Here is a 22,936-nt window from a genome sequence, read left to right as displayed (position 1 = left end):
AGCAAGAGAGAAAGAGGCGAGCGAGACGGGCGAGAGAGAGGGGGCGAGAGAGATAGGGGAAGAGAGAGAAGGGCGGGAGAGAGGGGGAAGAGAGAGGGGGACAAGGGAGAGATGGGGTCGAGAGAGGGTGCGAGAGAGAGGGCTTCGAGTGAGAGAGGGGGCGAGAGAGAGAGGGGGCGAGAGCGAGAGGGAAGGTGTGAGAGCGAGACAGGGGGCGAGAGAGAGAGGGCGAGAGCAAGAGAGGGGGCTAGAGAGATAGAGAGGGGAGAGCGAGAGATTTGAGAGAAGAGAGTGAGTGCGGGAGAGATAGGCAGAGTGAAGGAGAGGTGGCGAGAGTGAGAATGACAGGGAATGGAGGTGAGCGAGAGAGGGGAGAATGAAGAGAGAGGGAGGGACGCGTGAGTGCATGGGAAAGAGAGAGGTAGGAGAGATAGAGGGGCGAGAGGGATAGAGGGGGTGAGAGAGAATAGAGAGAAAGAGACAGAGCAAGAGAGGGTGAGGTCGGCAGAGAGGTGTGACAAGTCAGGGGGCGAGGGAGAGATCGAGAGATAGACAGAGACAGAGAGAGGGGGCGAGAGAGGGGCGAGAGAAAGACAAAGACAAAGAGCGAGAGAGAGAAAGTCTGGCGAGAGAGAGAGATTGGGGGCGAGAGAGGGGGCGAGAGAATGGGGAGAGAGAGGGGGCGAGAGAGAAATGTGGAGAGAGAGAAGGGGCGAGAGAGGGATGTGAGAGAGATGGCCGAGAGAGATGGGGGGCGAGGGAGAGAGAGGGCGAGAGAAGGGGGGGGGGTTGAGAAAGGAGAAGAGAGAGGGAGTGAGAGAGAGCGTGAAGGGGGCTGGAAGATGGGGTGTGAGAGGGGGGCGAGAGAGAGAGAGGACGAGATAAAGAGGGCGAGAGAGAGAGACGGGGTGAGAGAGAGAGGGGGCGAGAGCGCGAGAGAGGGGTGAGAGAGTGGGAGCGAGAGAGCATGAGAGTGCGAGAAAGGGGGCGAGAGAGAGAGTGGGGGCGAGAGAGCGTGAGACGGGGCAAGAGAGACAGGGGTAGAGAGAGGGGGAGGTGAGAGAGAGGCGGTGCGAGAGAGAGGGGGCGAGAGAGAGGGGGCAAGAAAGAGGGGGCGAGAGAGAGGAGGCGAGAGAGAGACAGGGGGCAAGAGAGAGTGGCGCGAGAGCGCGAGAGTGGGCGAGACAGAGGGGACGGGAGCAGGAGAAGGGACTAGAGAGAGAGGGGGCGAGAGAGTTGAGAGAAGAGAGAGTGCAGGAGAGAGAGAGACAGACAGAAGGATAGGTGATGAGAAAGATAATGAGAAGAAATGGAGAAGTGCAAGAGAGGGGAGAAGGAAGAGAGAGGGAGGGACGAGTGAGAGCATGAGAAAGATAGAGGTAGGAGAAATAGAGGGGGTGAGAGAGATAGAGGGGTTGAGAGAGAATAGAGAGAAAGAGACAGAGAGAGAGAGGGGAAGGCCGGGGAGAGGTGGGAATAGAGAGGGGCGCGAGAGAGGGAGTGAGAGCGAGAGAGGGGGGAGAGAGAGGGGTGGACCAAGAGAGATAGAGGTGGGGCGAGAGAGAGGTGGTGCGAGAGAGGAGGGGGCGAGAGAGAGAGAGAGAAAGAGGGGTCGAGAAGAGAGGGTGAGAGAAAGACGGGGGGGGAGAGAGAGAGAGTGGGCGAGAGAGAAGGGCAAGAGAGGGGGAGAGAGAGGGCGAGAGAGAGGGGAGGCGAGAGACAGGGGACGAGAGCGGGGATAGAGAGAGAGAGAGAGCAGGGGCGAGAGGAAGAGAGAAAGGGGCAAGAGAGAGGGGCGAGAGAGAGGGGACGAGAGAGAGGGGGAGAGTGGGCGAGCGGGTGGAGAGAGAGAGGGGCAGCGAGAGAGAGTGGGGGACGAGAGAGAGGGGCGAGAGAGACAGCGGGAGAGAGAGAGGGAAGCGAGAAAGAGGAGGGAGAGTGGGGGTGGCGAGAGAGAGGGGGGCGAGAGAGAGGGGGCGAGAGACGGGGTGAGAGAGAGGGGCACGAGAGCGCAAGATTGGGCGAGACAGAGGGGACGAGAGCAGGAGAACGCGCTAGAGAGAGAGGGGGCGAGAGAGTTGAGAGAAGAGAGAGAATGCAGGAGAGAGAGAGAGACAGACAGAAGGATAGGTGATGAGAAAGAGAATGTGAAGAAATGGAGCTGAGCGAGAGACGGGAGAAGGAAGAGAGAGGGAGGGATGAGTGAGAGCGTAAGAAAGATAGAGGTAGGAGAGATAAAGGGGGCGAGAGAGATAGAGGGGGTGAGAGAGAATAGAGAGAAAGAGACAGAGATAGAGGGGGGAGGCCGGGAGAGAGGTGGGACAAGGGGAGTGCAAGAGAGGGAGTGAGAGCGAGAGAGGGGTGCGAGAGGAGAGAGAGAGGGGGAGCGAGAGAGATAGAGATGGGACGAGAGAGAGGTGGGGCGAGAGAGGCGGGGGCAAGATAGAGAGACAGTGAGAGAGAGAGCGAAAGAGAGTGAGAGAGAGGGGAGAGAGACAGCGGGGCGAGAGAGAGAGGGGTCGAGAAGAGAGGGCGAGAGAGAGACGGTGGGGGAGAGAGAGAGACAGAGTGGGCGAGAGAAAGGGGCGAGAGAGGGGGAGAGAGAGGGTGAGATAGAGTGCGGCGAGAGAGACAGGGGACGAGAGAGAGAGGGCGAGAGAGAGAGGGGAGATAGAGAGCAGGGCCGAGAAGGAGAGAAAGAAGGGAGAGAGAGGGGCTGGGGAGGGGGGAGAGAGAGGGGGGAGAGAGGGCGAGCGGGTGGAGAGAGAGAGGGGCGGCGAGAGAGAGGGGGACGAGAGAGACGGGCGGGAGAGAGGGGGCGAGAGGGAGAGAGGGTCAAGGAAGATAGGGGACGAGAGAGAGATGGGGCGAGAGAGAGGGGGTCAAGAGAGATAGAGAAGTGGTCAGAGCGAGAGAGAAGGGGTGATAGCGAGACAGGGGGCGAGAGAGAGGGGGCCAGAGCAAGAGAGGGGGCTAGAGAGAGAGGGGAGATCGAGAGAGTTGAGAGAAGAGAGTGAGTGCGGGAGACAGAGACAGAGAGAAGGAGACGTGGCAAGAGAGAGACTGACAGGGAATGGAGGTGAGCGAGAGAGGGCAGAAGGAAGAGAGAGGGAGGGATGATTGAGTGCATGAGAAAGAGAGAGGTAGGAGAGATAGAGGGGGCGAGAGAGATAGAGTGGGTGAGAGAGAATAGAGAGAAAGGATAGAGCGAGAGAGGGGGAGGCCGGGTGAGAGGTGGGACAAGACGGGGGCGAGAGAGGGAGTGAGACCGAGAGAGGGGGGCGAAAGAGAGAGAGGTGGAGCGAGCGAGATACAGGTGGGGCGAGAGAGAGGTGGGCGAGAGAGGCGGGGTCGAGAGAGAGAGGGTGAAAGTGAAAGAGCGAGAGAGAGTGAGAGAGAGGGGCGAGAGACATAGGGGACATAGAGAGAGGGGTCGAGAAGAGAGGGCGAGAGAGAGACAGAGAGGGGGAGAGAGAGAGACAGAGTGGACGAGAGACAAGGGTGAGACAGGGGGAGAGAGAGGGGGAGAGAGAGCAGGGGCGAGAGCAAGATAGAAAGAGGCAAGAGAGAGGGGCGAGAGAGTGGGGACAAGAGAGAGGGGTAGAGGGCGTGCAGGTGGAGAGAGAGAGGGGTAGCGAGAGGGAGGGGGACGAGAGAGATGGGCGAGAGAGAGGGTGGCGAAGGGAGAGAGGGGTAGAGATGGAGTTTGAGAGAGAGAGGGGCGAGAGAGAGGGGCGAAAGAGAGAGAGAGGTGCGAAAGAGAGGGGACGAGTGAGAGAGGGCGAGAGAAAGAGATACAGAGGGGGGCGAGAGACATAGAAGGCGAGAGAGAGAGGGGGCGAGAGAAAGAGTTGTCAGAGAGAGAGGGTGCGAGAGAGAGACTGGGCAAGAGTGAGAGGGCGCGTGACAGAGAGTGGGTGCGAGAGAGAGGGAGGGTGCGAGAGCGAGAGGGGGCGAGAAAGAAGGAGAGAGGGGGCGAGAGAGAGGGGGTTGAGAGAGGGGTTGAGAGAGAGGGGGGTGCGAGAGTCGGAGTAGAGCGAGAGTGAGAAGGGGTGAGAGAGGAGCCGGGAGAGAGAGGGGGCGAGAGAGAAAGGGGGCGAGAGAGAGAGAAGGCGAGAGAGAAAGGGGGTGAGAGAGAGGGGGGAGAGAGAGAGAGTGGGCGAGAGTGAGAAAGAGGGGCGAGAGTGAGAGAGAGGGGCGAGAGAGAGGGGGCGAGACAGAAAGGGGAGTGAGAGAGAGAGAGGGGGCAAGAGTGAGAGGGGGAGAGAGAATGTGAGAGAGGGGTGCCAGAGAGAGAGGGGTCGAAATAGTGAGGGGGCAAGAGAGAGGGGGCGAGAGAGAGGGGAGAGAGAGAGAGAAGGGAGAGTATGGGTGCTCGAGAGGGAGAGAGAGCGAGAGAGAGGGGAGAGAGAGTGGGTGAGAGAGGGTGATGAAAGAGTGGGGCGAGGGACAGAGAGGGTTGAAGATAGACAGAGGGGGGACGAGAGAGAGGGGATCAAGAGGGGACTGAGAGAGTGGTTGAAATAGAGGGGGACGAGAGACGGAGGGGAGAGAGTGAGAAAGAGTGAGAGAGGAGGTGGGAGAGACGGGGTGAGAGATAAAGTGGCGAGAGAATGAGAGAGGGGGTGTGAGCGAGAGAGGGTGGGTGAGAGAGTGTGGAGGAGGGGGGACGAGACAGAGGAGATGAGAGAGACGGGGTGAGAGAGAGAGGAGATTGAGAGAGAGAGCGGGACGAGACAAAGCGGGAGCAAGAGAGAGAAGGGGCGTGAGAGAGAGGGAGAGAGTGGGGGCTTGGGAGGGAGAGGGGGCGGGATACAAGGGGAGAGAGAGCGGGTGAGAATGAGGGTGGAGAGAGGGGGCGAGAGAGGATGTGTGAGAGACACGGGTGAGAAAGAGGGAAGTGAAAGAATGGCACGAGACATAGAGGGATCGAGAGCGAGGGGGGCGAGTGACAGAGAGGGGGTGAGAGATGGGAGTGAGAGACAGAGAGAGGGGACAAGGCAGAGAGTGGGCGAGAGAGAGGGGGGCTAGAGGGGTATGAGAGAGGCATTGAGAGGGGTGTAGAGCGTTGGAGGGGAGATAAAGTGAGAAGGGGTGAGAGAGGAGGCAGGAGAGAGAGGGGACGAGAGAGTAAAGGGGCGAGAGAGTGAGCGAGGGGGTGTGAGTGAGAGAGGTTGGATGAGAGAGAGTGGAGGAGAGGAGGGGCGAGAGAGAGGGGGCGAGAGACAGAGGGGGCGAGAGACAGAGGTGTCAGAGAGAGAGTGCACGCGAGAGACAGGGGCGAGAGTGAGAGAGAGGGACGAGAGGGACAATACAGAGAGGGGTGAGAGAGAGGGCTGCAAGAGCGAGAGGGGAGAGAGACGGAGAGACAGGGGTGCGAGAGAGAGAGGGGAGGGAGAAGGGGCGTGAGAGAGGGGTGAGAGAGAGAGAGGGGCGAGAGAGAGAGAGCAAGAGTGAGAGAGAGGGACGAGAGGGGCAATACAGAGAGGGGTGAGAGAGATGGGGGCGAGAGCGAGAGGGGAGAGAGGCGAGAGACAGGGGTGCGAGAGAGAGAGGGGAGGGAGAAGGGGCGTGAGAGAGGGTGAGAGAGAGGGGCGAGAGAGAGGGAGCAAGAGTGAGAGAGAAGGACGAGAGGGGCAATACAGAGAGGGGTGAGAGAGAGGGGGCGAGAGCGAGGGGGGGAGAGAAGGAGAGACAGGGGTGCGAGAAACAGAGGGGAGGGAGAGGGGGCGTGAGAGAGGGGTGAGAGAGAGAGGGGCGAGAGAGAGGAGGCGAGAGAGAGAGGGCGAGAGATGAGAGGGGAGAGAGTGGAGGCTTGAGAGGGAGAGCGGGCAAGAGAAGGGGAGAGAGAGCTGGTGAGAATGAGGGTGGAGAGAGGGGGCGAGAGAGGGTGCGTGAGAGAGGGGGTGAGAGAAAGGGAGATGAAAGAAAGTTGATGAGACACAGATGGGACGAGAGACAGAGAGGGGGTGAGAGACAGAAGGGGGTGAGAGACAGAGAGAGGGGACGAGGCATAGAGGGGGCGAGAGAGAAAGGGCAAGAGGGGTTTGAGAGATGGGTTTAGGGAGGGGGCGAGAGGCGGGGAGAGAGAGTGAGAAGGGGTGAGAGAGGAGGCGGGAGAGAGGGGGCGAGAGAGAAAGGGGCGAGAGAGCGAGGGGGGTGTGAGCGAGGAAGGGTGAGTGAGAGAGTGGAGGAGGGGTGGCGAGAGAGGGGGTTGAGAGAGAGATGTGGTGAGAGAGGCGATTGAGAGAGAGAGAGGGACGAGACAGAGAGGGGGCACGAGAGATAGCAGCTGAAGAGGGGGAGAGAGAGGGGGCGTGAGAGATGGGTGAGAGAGAGATGGGCGCAAGAGATAGGGGGCGAGAGCGAGGGCGAGAGAGAGAGAGGGGAGAGTGTGGGAGCTTGAGAGGGGGAGGAGTTGAGAGATAGGGGAGAGGGAGCGCGTGTCAGAATGAGGGTGGAGAGAGGGTGCGAGAGAGGGTGTGTGAGAGAGGGGGTGAGAGAGAGGGAGGTGAAAGAGAGGGGACGAAACAGAGGTGGGCGAGAGCGAGCGGGGTGAGAGACAGAGGGGGCGAGAGCGAGAGGGGGTGAGAGACAAAGAGGGTGTGAGAGATAGAGGGGGTGAGAGACAGAAAGAGGGGACGCAACAGAGAGGGAGCGAGAGAGACAGGGCAAGACCGGGTTGAGAGAGGGGTTACGAGAGAGGGGGCGAGAGAGGGAGGGGAGAGAGAGTGAGAAGGGGTGAGTGAGGAGGCGGGAGAGAGCGAGCAAGAGAGAAAGGGGGCGAGAGAGTGAGAGAGGGCGTGTGAGCGAGAGCGTGTGTGTGAGACAGAGTGGAGGAGTGGGGGGCGAGAGAGGGGGTGAGACAGAGGGGGCGAGAGAGAGGGGGTGAGAGATAGAGGGTGGTGAAAGAGAGAGGGGGCGAGAGAGAGAAAGGAGGTATGAAAGATAGAAGGGGTGTGAGAGAGAGAGGGGACGAGACAGAGACGGGGCAAGAACGAGATGGGGCAAGAAAGAGAGGGGGTGAGAGAGTTGTGTGAGAGGGAGTTGTTAGAGGGGTGTGAGAGACACGGTGGGAGAAAGAGTGAGAGGGGGTGAGAGAGAGGGGGCAAGAGGGGGCCATCCCTCCCACTGTACAATAACCATCAAGGCCCATTTTACCTCCCACTGTACAGTAACCATCACGGCCCGACATCCCTCCCACTGCACAGTAACCGCCATAGCCTGGCATATCTCCCACTGTAGAGGAACCGAAACGGCCTATTATCCCTCCCACTGTACTGTAACCACCACGGCCCGAGATACCACCACTGTACAATAACCATCACGGCCCGACAACCCGCCCACTGTACAGTAACCATCACGGCCCGTTATCCCTTCCACGGTACTGTAAACATCACTGCTCAACAGCCCTTCCACTGTACAGTAACCAGCACAGCCCGAAATGAGTCACACTGTACAGTAAACATCACGGCCCAACATACCTCCCACTGTACAGTAACCATCACGGCCCGACATATCTCCCACTGTACAGTAACCAACACGGCCCGACATTCCACACACTGTAGAGTAACCGTCACAGCCCGATATGCCTCCCACTGTACAGTAAACTTCATGGCCCGACATACCTCCCACGGTAGAGGAACCATCACGGCCCGTTATCCCTCCCACGGTAATGTAACCGCCCCTGCTCGACATCCCTCCCACTCTACAGCAACGATCACATCCCGACATGACTCCCAATGTATAGTAAACATCACGGCCCGACATACCTCCCGCTCTACAGTAACCATCACAGGCCGATATACCTCACATTGTACAGTAACCATCACGGCCTCACACAAATCCCACTGTAGAGACCATCACGGCACGAAATACCTCCCATTGTACAGTAACCATCACGGCCCGACATACCTCCCATTGCACAGTAGCCATCATGGCCCGACATTCCTACCACCATACAGTAACCAGAACGGCCGATACACCTCCCACTGTACAGTAACCTTCACGGCCTGACATATCTCCCACTGTACAGTAACCATCACACCCCGACATACCTCCCACTGTACAGTAACCATCACGGCCTGACATACATCCCACTGTACAGTAACCATCACACCCCGACATACCTCCCACTGTACAGTAACCATCACGGCCTGACATACATCCCACTGTACAGTAGTCATCACCACCTAACATACTTCTACTGTACAGTAACCGTCACGGACCATTATTCCTCCCACTGCACTGTAAACAAAACAGCCCGATAACCCCCCAACTGTACAATAACTGTCATGGCCTAACATACCGCCCACCCTAGAGTAACAAACACGGCCCAACATAACTCCCACTGTACAGTAACCATCACGGTTTGAAATACCTCCCACTCTACAGTATTCGTCACGGCCCGTTATCCCTCCAATGGTCCTGGAAACATCACGGCCCGACATACCACCCAGTGTCCAGTAACCCTCACAGCCCGAAATACCTCCCACGGTATTATAACCATCACCACTCGACATACCTTCCACGTTACAGTAACCATCACGGCCCGACATACCTCCTACTGTACAGTAACCATCACGTCCAGACATTCCTCAGACTGAAGAGTAACCGTCACGGGCCGACAGACCTCCCACTGTACAGTAACCATCACGGCCTGACGTCCCTCCCACTGCACAGTAACCATAACGGCCCGACATACCTCCCACTGTACAGTAACCATCACAGGCCGACATACCTCACATTGTACAGTAACCATCACGGCCCCACACACACCCCACTGTAGAGAGACTATCACGGCACGAAATACCTCCAATTGTACAGTAACCATAACGGCCGATACACCTCCCACTGTAAAGTAACCTTCACGGCCTGACATAACTCCCACTGTACAGTGACCATCACGGCGTGACATACATCCCACTGTACAGTAGCCATCACCGCCTAATATACTTCTACTGTACAGTAACCGTCATGGACCATTATTCCTCCCACTGCACTGTAAACGTCACAGCCTGACAACCCCCCGACTGTACAGTAACTGTCACGGTCCGACATCCCTCGCACTGTACAGTAACCATCACAGCCAGACATACCTCCCACTGTACAGTAACCATCACGGCCCGTTATCCCTCCTATGGCACTGTAACCATCACGGCCCGACATACCACCAACTGTACAGTAACCATCACGTCGCTTTATCCCTCCCATAGTACTGTAACCATCACTGCCCGACATCCCTCCCACTGTACAGTAACCGTCACAGCCTGACATGTCTCCCACTGTACAGTAAACATGACGTCCCGACAAACCTCCTACTGTACAGGAACCGTCATGGCCCATTATCCCTGGCACTGTACGGTACACGTCACAGCCCGACATACCTCCCACTGTACAGTAACCGTCACGGCCAGATATACCTCCCACTGTAAACTAACCATCACAGCCCGACATCCCTCCCACTGCACAGTAACCATCACGGCCCCAAATACCTTCCATCGCACAGTAACAATCACGGCCCGACTTCCTCCCACAGTACTGTATTTTCATTACCCGACATACCTCCCACTGTACAGTAACTGTCACAGCCCGACTTGAGTCCCACTGGACAGTATTGTTCATGGCCTGACATGCCTCCCACTGTACAGTAACCGTCACGGCCCGACATACCTCCCACTGTACAGTAACCATCACGGCCCGACATACCTCCCACTGTACAGTAACCATCACGGCCCGACATACCTCCCACTGTACAGTAGCCATCACGGCCTAACATACTCCCACTGTACAGTAACCGTCGTGGTTTGACATACCTCCCACTGTACAGTAATCGTCACGGCCCGTTATCCCTCCCATGGTCCTGTAACCATCACGGCCCGACATACCACCATCTATCCAATAACCATCACGGCCCTTTATCCTTCCCACAGTACTGTAACCATCACCGCCCGACATCTCTCCCACTGTACAGTAACCGTCACAGCCCGACATACCTCCCACTGTACAGTAACCATCACGGCCCGACATCCCTCCCACTGTACAGTAACCGTCACAGCCCGACATTCCTCCTAGTATACAGTAACCGTCACGGCCAGACATACCTCCAACTGCACAGTAACCGTCATAGACCGACATACCTTCCACTGTATAGTAACCGTCACGGCCTGACTTCCCTCCCACAGTACAGTAACCATCACGGCCCAACATACCTCCCACTGTACAGTAACCATCACGGCCCAACATACCTCCCACTGTACAGTAACCATCCCGGTCCAACACACCTCCCACTACAGTAACCATCATGGCCCGACATCGCTCCCACAGTACAGTTACCATCACGGCCAGACATAACTCCCACTGTACAGTAACCATCACGGCCCGTTATCCCTCCCACGATATTATAACCATCACCACTCGACATACTCCGACTGTACATTAAACATCACGGCCCGACATGCCTCGCACTGTGCAGTATCCATTATGACCTGATATACCTCCCACTGTGCAGTAACCATCACGGGCCTACGAACCTTCCACTGTACAGTAACCATCACGGCCCGACATAGCTCCCATTGTACAATAACCATCACGGCTGAACAAAGTTGCCATTCTACAGTAACCATCACGGCCAGACATCCCTCGCACTGTACAGTAACCATCACGGCCTGACATCCTCCCACTACACAGTAACCATAACGGCCCGACACACCTCCCACTGCACAGTAACCATCATGGCCTGACATCCTCCCACTACACAGTAACCATAACGGCCCCACACACCTCCCACTGTACAGTAACCATCACGGCCCGACATCCCTCCCACTATACAGTAACCATAACGGACCATCATACCTCCCAGAGAGAGGGGGTGAGAGAGAAGGGCGAGTGAGAGAGAGGGGCGAGAGAGAGAGGGAGAGAGAGAGGGGGAGAGGGAGGGGCGCAAGAGAGAGAGGGGGAGCGAGAGAGAGAGGGGTCAAGAGATGGAGGTGGGGCGAGAGGGAGGGGGGCGAGAGAGAGAGGATGCGAGAGAGGGGGGGTTGAGAAAGAGGGGAGAGAGAAGGGGTGAGAGAGAGCATGGAGGGTGGCGAGAGATGGGGTGTGAGAGAGGCGGGTGAGAGAGAGGGAGGTGAGAGAGAGGGGACGAGACAGAGAGGGGGTGAGAGAGACAGGGAGCGAGGGACAGCGAGGGGGTGAGAGTTAGAGGGGGTTGAGAGACAGAGAGAGGGGACGAGACAGAGGGGGCGAGAGAGAGGGGGCGAGAGAGAGGGGAATGAGAGATAAAGGGGAGTGAGAGAGAGGGGACGAGACTGAGAGGAGGCAAGAGCGAGGGGGGGCTGGAAAGTGAGGGTCTGAGAGAGGGATTGAGAGAGGGTGGCGAGAGAGGGAGGTGGAGAGAGTGATAGAGGGGGCGTGAGCGAGAGACGGTGGGTGACAGAGAGAGGGGGAAGAGAGAGAGAGCGGGCGAGATTGAGATAGGGGTCGAGAGAGAGGGGGCGAGAGAGCGAGAGACAGGGGCGTGATAGAGAGAGTGGGTGAGAGACAGAGAGCAGGAGAGAGAGAAGCAGGCAAGAGTGAGAGAGGGGGCGTTTGAGAGAGGGGGCGTTTGAGAGAGTGGGCGAGAGAGAGGGGGCAAGAGAGATGGGGTGAGAGAGAGGGGGCGAGAGAGAGAGGGGGTCGAGAGAGGGGGTGGCGAGACAGAGACGGGGCGAGAGAGCGAGGGGGCGAGAGCGAGAGAGAAGGGGTGATAGCGAGAGATGGTGGTGAGAGAGATGGGGCGAGAGCAAGAGAGGGGGCTAGAGAGAGGGAGGGGAGGGCGAGAGAGTTGAGAGAAGAGAGTGAGTGCTGGAGAGAGAGAGAGAAAGAAGGAGAGGTGGCAACAGAGAGATTGACAAGGAATGGAGGTGAGTGACAGAGCGGAGAAGGAAGAGAGAGGGAGGGGCGAGTGAGTGCGTGAGAAAGAGAGAGGCAGGAGAGATAGAGGGGGCGAGCGAAAGAGGGGTTAAGAGGGAATAGAGGGAAACAGACAGAGCAAGAGAGGGTCAGGTCGGCAGAGAGGTGGGACAAGTCAGGGGGCGAAGGAGAGAGCAAGAGATAGAGACAGACAGAGAGAGGGGGCGAGAGTGGGAGAGCAAGAGAAAGCGAGGGGGCGGGAGAGAGCGGACGAGAGAGAGACAAAGACAAAGAGTGATGGAGAGAGAGTGTAGCGAGAGAGAGAGGGGGCGAGAGAGGTGGGGGGCGCGCGAGAGAGAGAGGGGGAGAGAGGGGAAGAGAGAGAGAGGGGGAGAGAGAGGGGACGAGAGAAAGAGAGGGGGAGAGAGAGAAGGGGCGAGAGGGAAACAAAGACAAAGAGCGAGAGACAGAGAGTGTGGCGAGAGAGAGAGAGGGAGCGAGAGGGAGAAGGGGTGCGCGAAAGAGAGAGAGGGGAGAGAGGGGGCCGAGAGAGAGGGGAGCGAGAGAGGGGGCGAGAGAGAGAGATGGCCGAGAGAGAGGGGGCGAGAGACAGAGGCCGAAAGTAGGGGTGTTGAGAAAGGGGAAGAGAGAGGGGTTGAGAGAGAGGGTGGACGGGGTGAGAGATGGGTTGTGAGAGAGGGGGTGAGAGAGAGACAAAGACAAAGAGCGAGAGAGAGTGTAGCGAGAGAGAGAGTGGGGAGAGAGAGGGGGGAGCAAGAGAGAGAGAGAGGGGTGAGAGGTGGCGAGAGAGAGGGGGGTGAGAGAGAAGGTGCGAGAGTGGGGTGAGAGAGAGAGACGGCCGAGAGAGTTAGAGGGGGCGAGAGAGAGAGAGGGCGGGAGAAGGGGAGTTGAGATAGGGAAATAAAGGGGGTGAGAGAGAGCATGGAGGGGGATGAGAGATGGGGTGTGTGAGAGGGGACGAGAGAGAGAGGGGGCGAGAAAGACAGGAAGCGAGAGACAGAGATGGGGTGAGAGATAAAGTGGGATGAGAGACAGAGAGGGGGCGAGAGAGGAGGGCGAGAGAGAGGGGGATGAGAGATAGAGGTGGGTGAGAGAGAGAGAGAGAGAGAGAGAGAGAGAGGACAAGACAGAGCAGGGGCGGGAGAGAGGGGACGAGATAGAGAGGGCTAGAGAGAGACGGGGTGAGAGAGATTGGAGCGAGAGCGAGAGAGAGGGGGCGAGAGCGAGACAGGGTGAGAGAGAGAGCGGGAGCGAGAGAGGGGGCGAAAGCGAGAAAGTGGGGGTGAGAGAGAGAGTGGGGGGTGAGAGAGCGTGAGACAGGAGCGAGAGAGACGGGGAGAGAGAGAGAGGGAGGTGAGAGAGGGGGCGAGAGAGGAGGGGGCAAGAAATAGAGAGGGTGAGAGAGAGAGCGAAAGAGAGTGAGAGAGAGGGGCGAGAGACAGAGGGGCCAGAGAGAGGGGTGGAGAAGAGAGGGCGAGAGGGAGACAGAGGGGGGTGAGAGAGAGCGGCAGAGTTGGCGATAGAAAGGGGCGGGGGGGGGAGAGAGAGGGGGCGAGAGAGAAGGGGCGAGAGAGGGGTGAGAGACGGTCGAGAGAGTGAGAGGGGGCGAGAGAGAGAGATGGCGGGAGAAGGGGAGTTGAGATAGGGAAAGAAAGAGGGTGTGTGAGAGAGAGCATGGAGGGGGGTGAGAGATGGGGTGTGTGAGAGGGGACGAGACAGAGAGGCGGCGAGAAAGACAGGGAGCGAGAGACAGAGAGGGGGTGAGAGATAGAGCGGGGTGAGAGACAGAGAGGGGGAGAGAGAGGGGGGCGAGAGAGAGGGGATGAGAGATAGAGGTGGGTGAGTGAGAGAGAGGGGGACATACAGAGCAGGGGCGAGAGAGAGGGGACGAGATAGAGAGGGCGAGAGAGAGACGGGGTGAGAGAGATTGGAGGGGAGAGCGAGAGAGAGGGGGCGAGAGCGAGAGAGAGAGGGAGCGAGAGAGGGGGCGAGAGCGAGAAAGGGGGGCGAGAGAGAGAGTGGGGGCGAGAGAGCGTGAGACAGGGACGAGAGACAGGGGGGAGAGAGAGAGAGGGAGGTGAGAGGGGGCCGAGAGAGGGGGGGCGAGAGAGGAGGGGGCAAGAGAGAGAGAGGGTGAGAGAGAGAGAGCGAAAGAGAGTGAGAGAGAGGGGTCGAGAAGAGAGGGCGAGAGAGAGACAGAGGAGGGAGAGCGAGAGAGGCAGAGTTGGCGAGAGAAAGGGGTGAGAGAGGGGGAGGGGGGGAGAGAGAGTGGGGCGAGAGAGACAGGGGACGAGAGACAGAGGGCGAGAGAGAGAGGGGAGAGAGAGGGGGCGAGAGAGAGAGGTGGTGAGAGGCGAGCGGGTGGAGAGAGAGAGGGGCGGCGAGAGAGAGGGGGACGAGAGAAACGGGCACGAGAGAGGGGGCGAGAGGGACAGAAGGGGAAGAAAGAGAGGGGACGAGAGAGAGATGGGGGCGAGAGAGAGGAGGTCAAGAGAGAGAGAGAAGGGGTGAGAGCGAGACAGAAGGGATGAGAGCGAGACAGGGGGCGAGAGAGAGGGGGCGAGAGCAAGAGAGCGGTCTAGAGAGAGAGAGGAGATCGAGAGAGTTGTCAGAAGAGAGTGAGTGCGGGAGAGAGAGACAGAGAGAAGGAGACGTGGCAAGAGAGAGACTGTCAGGGAATGGAGGTGAGCAAGAGAGGGCAGAATGAAGAGAGGGAGGGACGATTGAGTGCGTGAGAAATAGAGAGGTAGAGGGGGCGAGAGAGGTAGAGTGGGTGAGAGAGAATAGAGAGAAAGAGATAGACCGAGAGAGGGGGAGGCCGGGAGAGAGGTGGGACAAGAGGGGGGCGAGAGAGGGAGTGAGACTGAGAGCAGGGGTCGAGAGAGAAAGAGAAGGGGAGCGAGAGAGAGAGAGGGTGAGAGAGAGAGTGTGAGAGAGAGGGGCGAGAGGCAGAGGGGCGAGAGAGAGAGTGTTCGAGAAGACAGGGCGAGAGAGAGACAGAGAGGGGTGAGAGAGAGAGAAAGAGTGGGCGAGAGAGAGGGCGAGAGAGAGGGGGCGAGAGAGACAGGGGACGAGAGAGAGGGTGGTGAGAGATAGAGGAGAGAGAGAGCAGGGGCGAGAGGAAGAGAGAAAGAGGCGAGATGGAGGGCCGAGAGAGGGTGCGCGGGTGGAGTGAGAGAGGAGCGGCGAGAGACGGGACGAGAGAGGCGGGCGAGAGAGAGGGAGGCGAGAGGGAGAGAGCGGGAAGAGAGAGAGGGGACGAGAGAGAGATGGGGGCGAGAGAGAGTAGGACGAGAGAGAGAAGGGGCGAGAGAGAGAGGGAGGGAGAGCGAGAGAGAAGGGGTGAGAGCGAGACGGGGTCGAGAGAGAGGGTGCGAGAGCAAGATAGGTGGCTAGAGAGAGGGGTCGAGAAGAGAGGGCGAGAGAGAGATGGGGGAGAGAGAGAGAGATAATGGGCAAGAGAAAGGGGCGAGAGAGGGGGAGAGAGAGGGTGAGAGAGAGAGGGCGAGAGAAATAGGGGACGAGAGAGAGAGGGCGAGAGAGAGAGAGGAGAGAGAGAGCAGGGGCGAGAGCAAGAGAGAAAGAGGCGAGAGAGAGGGGCGAGAGAGAGGGGGCGAGAGAGAGTGGGGGAGAGAGGGCGACCGGGTGGAGAGAGAGAGGGTTGTGAGAGAGACAGCGGACGAGAGAGAGACGGGCGAGAGAGAGCGGGGCGAGGGGGAGAGAGGGGAAAGAGAGAGGGGACGAGGGAGAGATGGGATCGAGAGAGGGTGCGAGAAAGAGGGGGCGAGAGCGAGAGAGAAGGGCTGAAAGCGAGACAGGGGTGCGAGAGAGAGAGGGCGAGAGCAAGAGAGGGGACTAGAGAGAGAGAGGGGAGAGCGAGAGATTTGAGAGAAGAGAGTGAGTGCGGGAGAGATAGACAGAGAGAAGGAGAGGTGGCGAGAGAGAGACTGACAGGGAATGGAGTTGAGCGAGATAGGGGAGAACGAAGAGAGAGGGAGGGCCGAGTGAGTGCGTGGGAAAGAGAGAGGTAGGAGAGATAGAGGGGCGAGAGAGATAGAGGGGGAGAGAGAGAATAGAGAGAAAGAGACAGAGCAAGAGAGGGTGAGGTCGGCAGAGAGGTGGGACAAGTCGGGAGCGAGGGAGAGATCGAGAGATAGAGTGGGACAGAGAGAGGGGGCGAGAGAGAGGGGCGAGAGAGAGAGACAAAGACAAAGAGCGAGAGAGAGAAAGTGTGGTGAGAGAGAGAGAGTGGGGGCGAGAGAGGGGGCGAGAGAGAGAGTGGGGAGAGAGAGGGGGCAAGAGAGAAAGGGGGAGAGAGAGAAGGGGCGAGACAGGGGTGAGAGAGAGACGGCCGAGAGAGATAGGGGGCGAGGGAGACAGAGGGCGAGAGAAGGGGGGGCTGAGAAAGGAGAAGAGAGAGCGTGGAGGGGGCTGTAAGATGGGGTGGGAGAGAGGGGGGTGAGAGAGGGAGGTGAGAGAGAGGGGACGAGACAGAGAGGGGGCGGGAGAGACAGGGAGCGAGAGACAGCGAGGGGGTGAGAGATAGAACGGGGTGAGAGACAGCGAGGGGGACGAGACAGAGAGGGGACGAGAGAGGGTTGCGAGAGACAGGGAGATGAGAGATAGAGGTGGGTGAGAGAGAGAGAGGGGACGAGACAGAGAGGGGGCGAGAGAGGGGGAGAGAGAGAGGGGGATGAGTGAGAGAGGTGGATGAGAGAGAGAGAGAGGACGAGACAGAGAGGGGGCGAGAGAGAGAGGGGACGAGATAAAGAGGACGAGAGAGAGAGAGACGGGGTGAGAGAGAGTGGGGTGGAGAGAGCGAGAGAGGGGTGAGAGAGAGAGGGAGCGATAGACGGTGAGAGAGCGAGAAAGGGGGCGAGAAAGAGTGGGGGCGAGAGAGCTTGAGACGGGGCGAGTCAGGGGGAGAGAGAGGGGGAGGTGAGGGGAGGGCGAGAGAGAGGGGGTGCGAGAGAGTTGGGGCGAGAGAGAGGGGGCGAGAGAGAGATAGGGGCAAGAGAGAGGGGCGCGAGAGCGCGAGAGTGGGAGAGACAGAGGGGACGAGAGCAGGAGAAGGGGCTAGAGAGAGAGAGGGGGCGAGAGAGTTGAGAGAGAAGAGAGAGTGCAGGAGAGAGAGAGAGACAGAAAGAAGGATAGGTGATGAGAAAGAGAATGAGAAGAAATGGAGAAGTGCAAGAGATGGAAGAAGGAAGAGAGAGGGAGGGACGAGTGAGAGCATGAGAAAGATAGAGGTAGGAGAAATAGAGGGGGTGAGAGAGATAGAGGGGTTGAGAGAGAAGAGAGAGAAAGAGACAGAGAGAGGGGGGGAGGCCGGGGAGAGGTGGGAATAGAGAGAGGGGCTCGAGAGAGGGAGTGAGAGCGAGCGAGGGGGGCGAGAGAGAGGGGGGAGCAAGAGAGATAGAGGTGGAGCGAGAGAGAGGTGGGGAGAGCGAGGTGGGAGCAAGAGAGAGAAAGAGGGGTCGAGAAGAGAGGGCGAGAGAAAGACAGAGGGGGGAGAGAGAGAGGGCGAGAGAGAGTGTGGGGTGAGAGACAGGGGAAGAGAGAGAGGGGAGAGAGAGCAGGGGCGAGAGCAAGAGAGAAAGGCGCAAGAGAGAGGGGCGAGAGAGAGGGGGCGAGAGAGAGCGGGGAGAGTGGGCGAGCGGGTGGAGAGAGAGAGGGACAGCGAGAAAGAGTTGCTGACGAGAGAGAGGAGCGAGAGAGAGGGTGGCAAGAGGGAGAGGGGGGTGAGCGGAAGGTCGAGAAAGAGAGGGATGAGAGAAAGAGAGAGCGTGAGAGAGAGAAGGAGGCAAGAGTGAGAGGGGGCGTTTGAGAGAGGGGCGTTTGACAGAGTGGAGGAGAGAGAGAGGGTCGAGAGAGATGGGGGCGAGAGAGAGTCGGGGCGTGAGAGAGAGGGGCGAGAGAGCGACAAAGACAAAGAACGAGACAGAGAGTGTGGCGAGAGAGAGAGATTACGAGAGAGAGGGCGCGTGAGAGAGAGAGGTGGAGAGAGAGGGGGCGAGTGGGAGAGGGGGAGAGAATGCGAGCGGGTGGAGAAAGAGAGCGGTGGCGAGAGAGAGACAGAGTTGTCGAGAGACAAGGGTGAGAGAGGGGGAGAGAGAGGGCGAGAGAGAGCGGGGCGAGGGGGAGAGAGGGGGAAGAGTGAGGGGACGAGGGAGAGATGGGGTCGAGAGAGGGTGCGAGAAAGAGGGGGTCGCGACAGAGAGGGGGCGAGAAAGAGAGAGAAGGACTGAGAGCGAGACAGGGGTGCGAGAGAGAGAAGGCGAGAGCAAGAGAGCGGGCTAGAGAGAGAGGGGAGAGCGAGAGATTTGAGAGAAGAGAGTGAGTGCGGGAGAGATAGACAGAGAGAAGGAGAGGTGGCGAGAGAGAGACTGACAGGGAATGGAGTTGAGCGAGATAGGGGAGAACAAAGAGAGAGGGAGGGCCGAGTGAGTGCGTGGGAAAGAGAGAGGTAGGAGAGATAGAGGGGCGATAGAGAGAGGGGAGAGAGAGAGGGGAGAGAGAGAGCAGAGTCGTGAGCAAGATAGAAAGGGGCAAGAGAGAGGGGCGAGAGAGTGGGGGCGAGAGAGAAAGAGGGGGAGAGAGGGCGTGCGTGTGGAGAGAGAGTGGGGTGGCGAGAGAGAGGGGGACGAGAGAGAGGGGCGAGAGAGGGGGTGGCGAAGGGAGAGAGGGGGAGAGAGGGAGGTCGAAAGAGAGAGGGGCGAGAGAGAGGTGCGAAAGAGAGGGGACGAGTGAGAGAGGGCGAGAGAAAGAGATACAGAGAGGGGGCGAGAGACCGAGAAGACGATAGAGAGAGCGTGCGATAGAGAGACTGGGCAAGAGTGAGAGGGCGCGTGACAGAGAGGGGGTGCGAGAGAGAGGGAGGGGCGAGAGCGAGAGGGGACGAGAGAGAAGGAGAGAGGGGGCGAGAGAGAGGGGGGAAAAAGGGGGTTGAGAGAGTGGTTGAGAGAGAAGGGGGTGCGAGAGTCGTAGGGGAGCAAGAGTGAGAAGGGGTGAGAGAGGAAGCGGGAGAGAGATAGAGGGAGCGAGAGAGGAAAGGGGGCGAGAGAGAGGGGCGAGGGAGAGGGGCGAGAGAGAGAGGGGACGAGACACAGAGGGGAGTGAGAGAGAGAGGGGGGGCGTGAGTGAGAGGGGAGAGAGAAGGAGAGAGAGGGGTGCGAGAGAGAGAGGGGAGAGAGAGGGGTCGAAATAGTGAGGGGGCAAGAGAGAGGGGGCGAGGGAGAGAGGGGGGAGAGAGAGAGGGGGCGTGAGAGAGGGGTGAGAGACAGAGGGGTGAGGAGAGAGGGGGCCAGAGAGAGATGGCGAGAGAGAGAAGGGAGAGAGTGGGTGCTCGAGAGGGAGAGGGGGCGAGAGAGAGGGGAAAGAGAGCGGGTGAGAATGAGCGTGGAGAGAGGGGGCGGGAGAGTTGGTGTGAGAGAGGGTGATGAAAGAGTGGGGACGAGACAGACATGGGGCGAGGGACAGAGAGAGGTGGAGATAGACGGGGGAGAGACGGAGGGGGTCGAGGCAGAGAGGGGGCGAGAGAGAGGGGATCAAGAGGGGGTTGAGAGAGTGGTTGCAACAGAGGGGGACGAGAGACGGAGGGGATAGAGTGAGAAAGGGTGAGAGAGGAGGCGGGAGAGACACGGAGTGAGAGATAAAGGGGCCAGAGAGTTATAGAGGGGGTGTGAGCGAGAGAGGGTGGGTGAGAGAGAGTTGAGGAGGGGGGACGAGAGAGAGGGGATGAGAGAGAGGCGTGAGAGAGAGAGAGAAGATTGAGAGAGAGAGCGGGACGAGTCAAAGCAGGAGCAAGAGAGAGAAGGGCGTGAGAGAGAGGGAGAGAGTGGGGGCTTGAGAGGGAGAGGGAGCGGGACAGAGGGGGAGAGAGAGCGGGTGAGAATGAGGGTGGAGAGAGGGGGCGAGAGAGGGTGTGTGAGAGAGGGGGGTGAGAGAGAGGGAAGTTAAACAGTGGGCACGAGACAGAGAGGGATCGAGAGCAAGGGGGATCAGTGGCAGAGAGGGGCTGAAAGATGGGGGTAAGAGACACAGAGAGGGGATGAGACAGAGAGTGGGCACGAGAGAGGGGGCTAGAGGGGGTTGAGAGACGCATTGAGAGGGGGGTAGAGAGATGGAGGGGAGAAAGAGTGAGACGGGCTGAGAGAGGAGGCAGGAGAGAGAGGCGACGAGAGAGTAAAGGGGCGAGAGAGAGAGAGAGGGGGTGTGAGTGCGAAAGGTTGGGAGAGAGAGAGTGGAGGAGGGGGGGCGAGAGAGGGGGTGCGAAAGAGAGAGGGGGCGAGAGACAGAGGTGTCAGAGAGAGAGTGCACGCAAGAGAGAGGGGCGAGAGTGAGCGAGAGGGACGAGAGGGGCAATACAGAGAGGGGTGAGAGAGAGGGGGCGAGAGCGAGCGGGGAGAGAGAAGGAGAGACGGGGTGCGAGTGAGAGAGGGGAGGGAGAAGGGGCGTGAGAGAGGGGTGAGAGAGAGGGGGGCGAGGGAGAGGGGCGAGAGTGAGAGAGAGGGACGAGAGGGGCAATACAGAGAGGGGTGAGAAAGGGGGGGCGAGAGCGAGAGGGGAGAGAGAAGGAGAGACAGGGGCGCGAGTGAGAGAGGGGAGGGAGAGGGGGCGTGAGAGAGGGGTGAGAGAGAGAGGGGCGAGAGAGAGGGGCGAGAGAGAGGGGCGAGAGTGAAAGAGAGCTACGGGAGGGGCAATACAGAGAGGGGTGAGAGAGGGGGGCGAGAGCGAGATGGGAGAGAGAAGGAGAGACGGGGGTGCGGGAGAGAGAGGGGTGAGAGAGAGAGGGGCGAGTGAAAGGGGGCGAGAGTGAGAGGGCGAGAGAGAGAGAGGGGAGAGTGTGGAGGATTGAGAGAGAGAGCTGGTGAGAATGAGGGTGGAGAGAGGGGGCGAGCAAGGAGGTGTGAGAGAGTGGGATGAGGGAGAGGGTGATGAAAGACTGGGGACGAGACAGACAGGTGGAAAGATAGAGAGGGGCTAGATGGGGTTTAGGGAGGTATTGAGAGAGGGGGTCGAGAGCGGGAGGGGAGAGAAAGTGACAAGTGGTGAGAGAGGAGGCGGGAGTGAGACGGAGCGAGAGAGAAAAGGGGCGAGAGATTGGAGGGGTGTGAGTGAGAGAGGTTGGGTGAGAGAGTGGAGGAGAGGAGGGGCGAGAGAGAGGGGGCGAAAGAGAGAGGGGGGAGAGAGAGTTGTCAGAGAGAGATTGCGCGAGGGAGAGAGTGGGCGAGAGTGAAAGAGGGGGATGAGAGTGAGACAGAGGGGCGAGACAGAGGGTGCGAGACAGAGATGGGGTGGGGGGCGAGAGAGAGAGAGGGGGCAAGAGCAAGAGGGGAAGAGCGAGATGGAGAGAGAGGGGTGTGAGAGAGAGGGGAGAGAGGGGGGTCGATATAGTAAGGGGGCAAGAGAGAGACGCGGCGAGAGCGAGGGGAAATAGAGGGGTTTGAGAGATACATTTAGAGAGAGGGGTCAAGAGAGGGTGGGGAGCGAAAGTGAGAAGGGGTGAGAGAGGAGGCGGGAAGGAGAGGGGGCGAGAGAGAAAGGGGCGAGAGAGTAAGAGAAGGGTTGTGAGCGAGAGATTTTGATTGAGAGAGAGTGGAGGAGAGGAGGGGATGAGAGAGGGGTGAGAGAGAGAGGGGTGAGAGAGAGGGGATTGAGAGAGAGGGCAAGACAGAGAGGGGGCAAGAGAGAGAAGGGGCGAGAGAGAGGGGGAGTAGAGGGGTCGAGAGAGAGGGGTCGAGAGAGAGAGAGTGGGCGAGAGAGGGGGAGAGAGAAAGGGCAAGAGAGGGTTGAGAGATGGGTTTAGGGAGGGGGCGAGAGACGGGGAGAGAGCGTGAGAAGGTGTGACAGAGGAGGCGGGAGAGAAAGGGACGAGCTAGTGAGGGGGGTGTGAGCCAGGAAGGGTGAGTGAGAGAGTGGACGAGGGGGGCGAGAGAGGGGGCTGAGAGAGAGATGTGGTGAGGGAGGGGATTGAGAGAGAGAGGGACGAGACAGAGAGGGGGCAAGAGAGATAGCGGTCGAAGAGGGGGAGCGAGAGGGGGCGTGAGAGAGGGGTGAGAGAGAGAGGGGAGAGTGTGGGGGCTTGAGAGGAGAGGGGTGAAAGAGAGGGGAGAGGGAGCGCGGGTGAGAATGAGGGTGGAGATAGGGTGCGAGAGAGGGTGTGTGAGAGAGGGGATGAGAGAGAGGGAGGTGAAAGAGAGGGGACGACACAGAGAGGGGGTGAAGCGAGAGGGGTGAGAGACAGAAAGAGGGGATGCGACAGAGAGGGAAGGAGAGAGACAGTGCAAGACGGGGTTGAGAGAGGGGTGACGAGAGAGGGGGCGAGAAAGGGAGGGGAGAGAGAGTGAGAAGGGGTGAGTGAGGAGGCGGGAGAGAGAGGGAGCAAGAGAGAAAGGGGGCGAGAGAGTGAGAGAGGGCGTGTGAGCGAGAGAGGGTGTGTGAGACAGAGTGGAGAAGTGGGGGCGAGAGAGGGGGTGAGAGATAGAGGGTGGTGAAATAGAGAGGGGTGCGAGAGAGAGAAAGGAGGTATGAAAGATAGAGGGGGTGAGAGAGGGGGCAAGAATGAGGGGGGCAAGAAAGAGAGGGGGTGAGAGTGTTGTGTGAGAGTGGGTTGTTAAAGAGAGAGGGGTGTGAGAGACAGGGTGGGAGAAAGAGTGAGAGGGGGTGAGAAAGAGGGGGCGAAAGAGAGAGCTGGCGAGAGAGAGGGGCGAGAATGTGAGAGAGAGCGGGTGACAGTGAGTGAGGGTGGGTGAGAGAGAGAGGAGAGAGAGAGGTGGTGAGAGAGGATGCTGAGAGAGAGAACGGGTGAGAGAGAGAGGGGGGAGGAAGAAGAAGGTGGTATTGAACTAGGTTCGGGGAGCGGGGCAATTTTGGACCGGGTTGGAGGTCGGGGTTGGGTTGGCTCTGAGTGTCAGGTTTGGGGTGGTTTTGGATGGCTGTGAGAGTAAGGCTGGGCGTGATGTTCAAATGGCGGTGAGGATTAGGCTGGGGGTGGTGTGTGGACGGCAGTGAGTGTCAAGCT

Source organism: Chiloscyllium punctatum, chromosome 21 (assembly GCF_047496795.1).
Source record: "Chiloscyllium punctatum isolate Juve2018m chromosome 21, sChiPun1.3, whole genome shotgun sequence".
Classification (NCBI taxonomy): Eukaryota; Metazoa; Chordata; class Chondrichthyes; order Orectolobiformes; family Hemiscylliidae; genus Chiloscyllium; species Chiloscyllium punctatum.
This window is presented reverse-complemented; position numbering follows the sequence as displayed.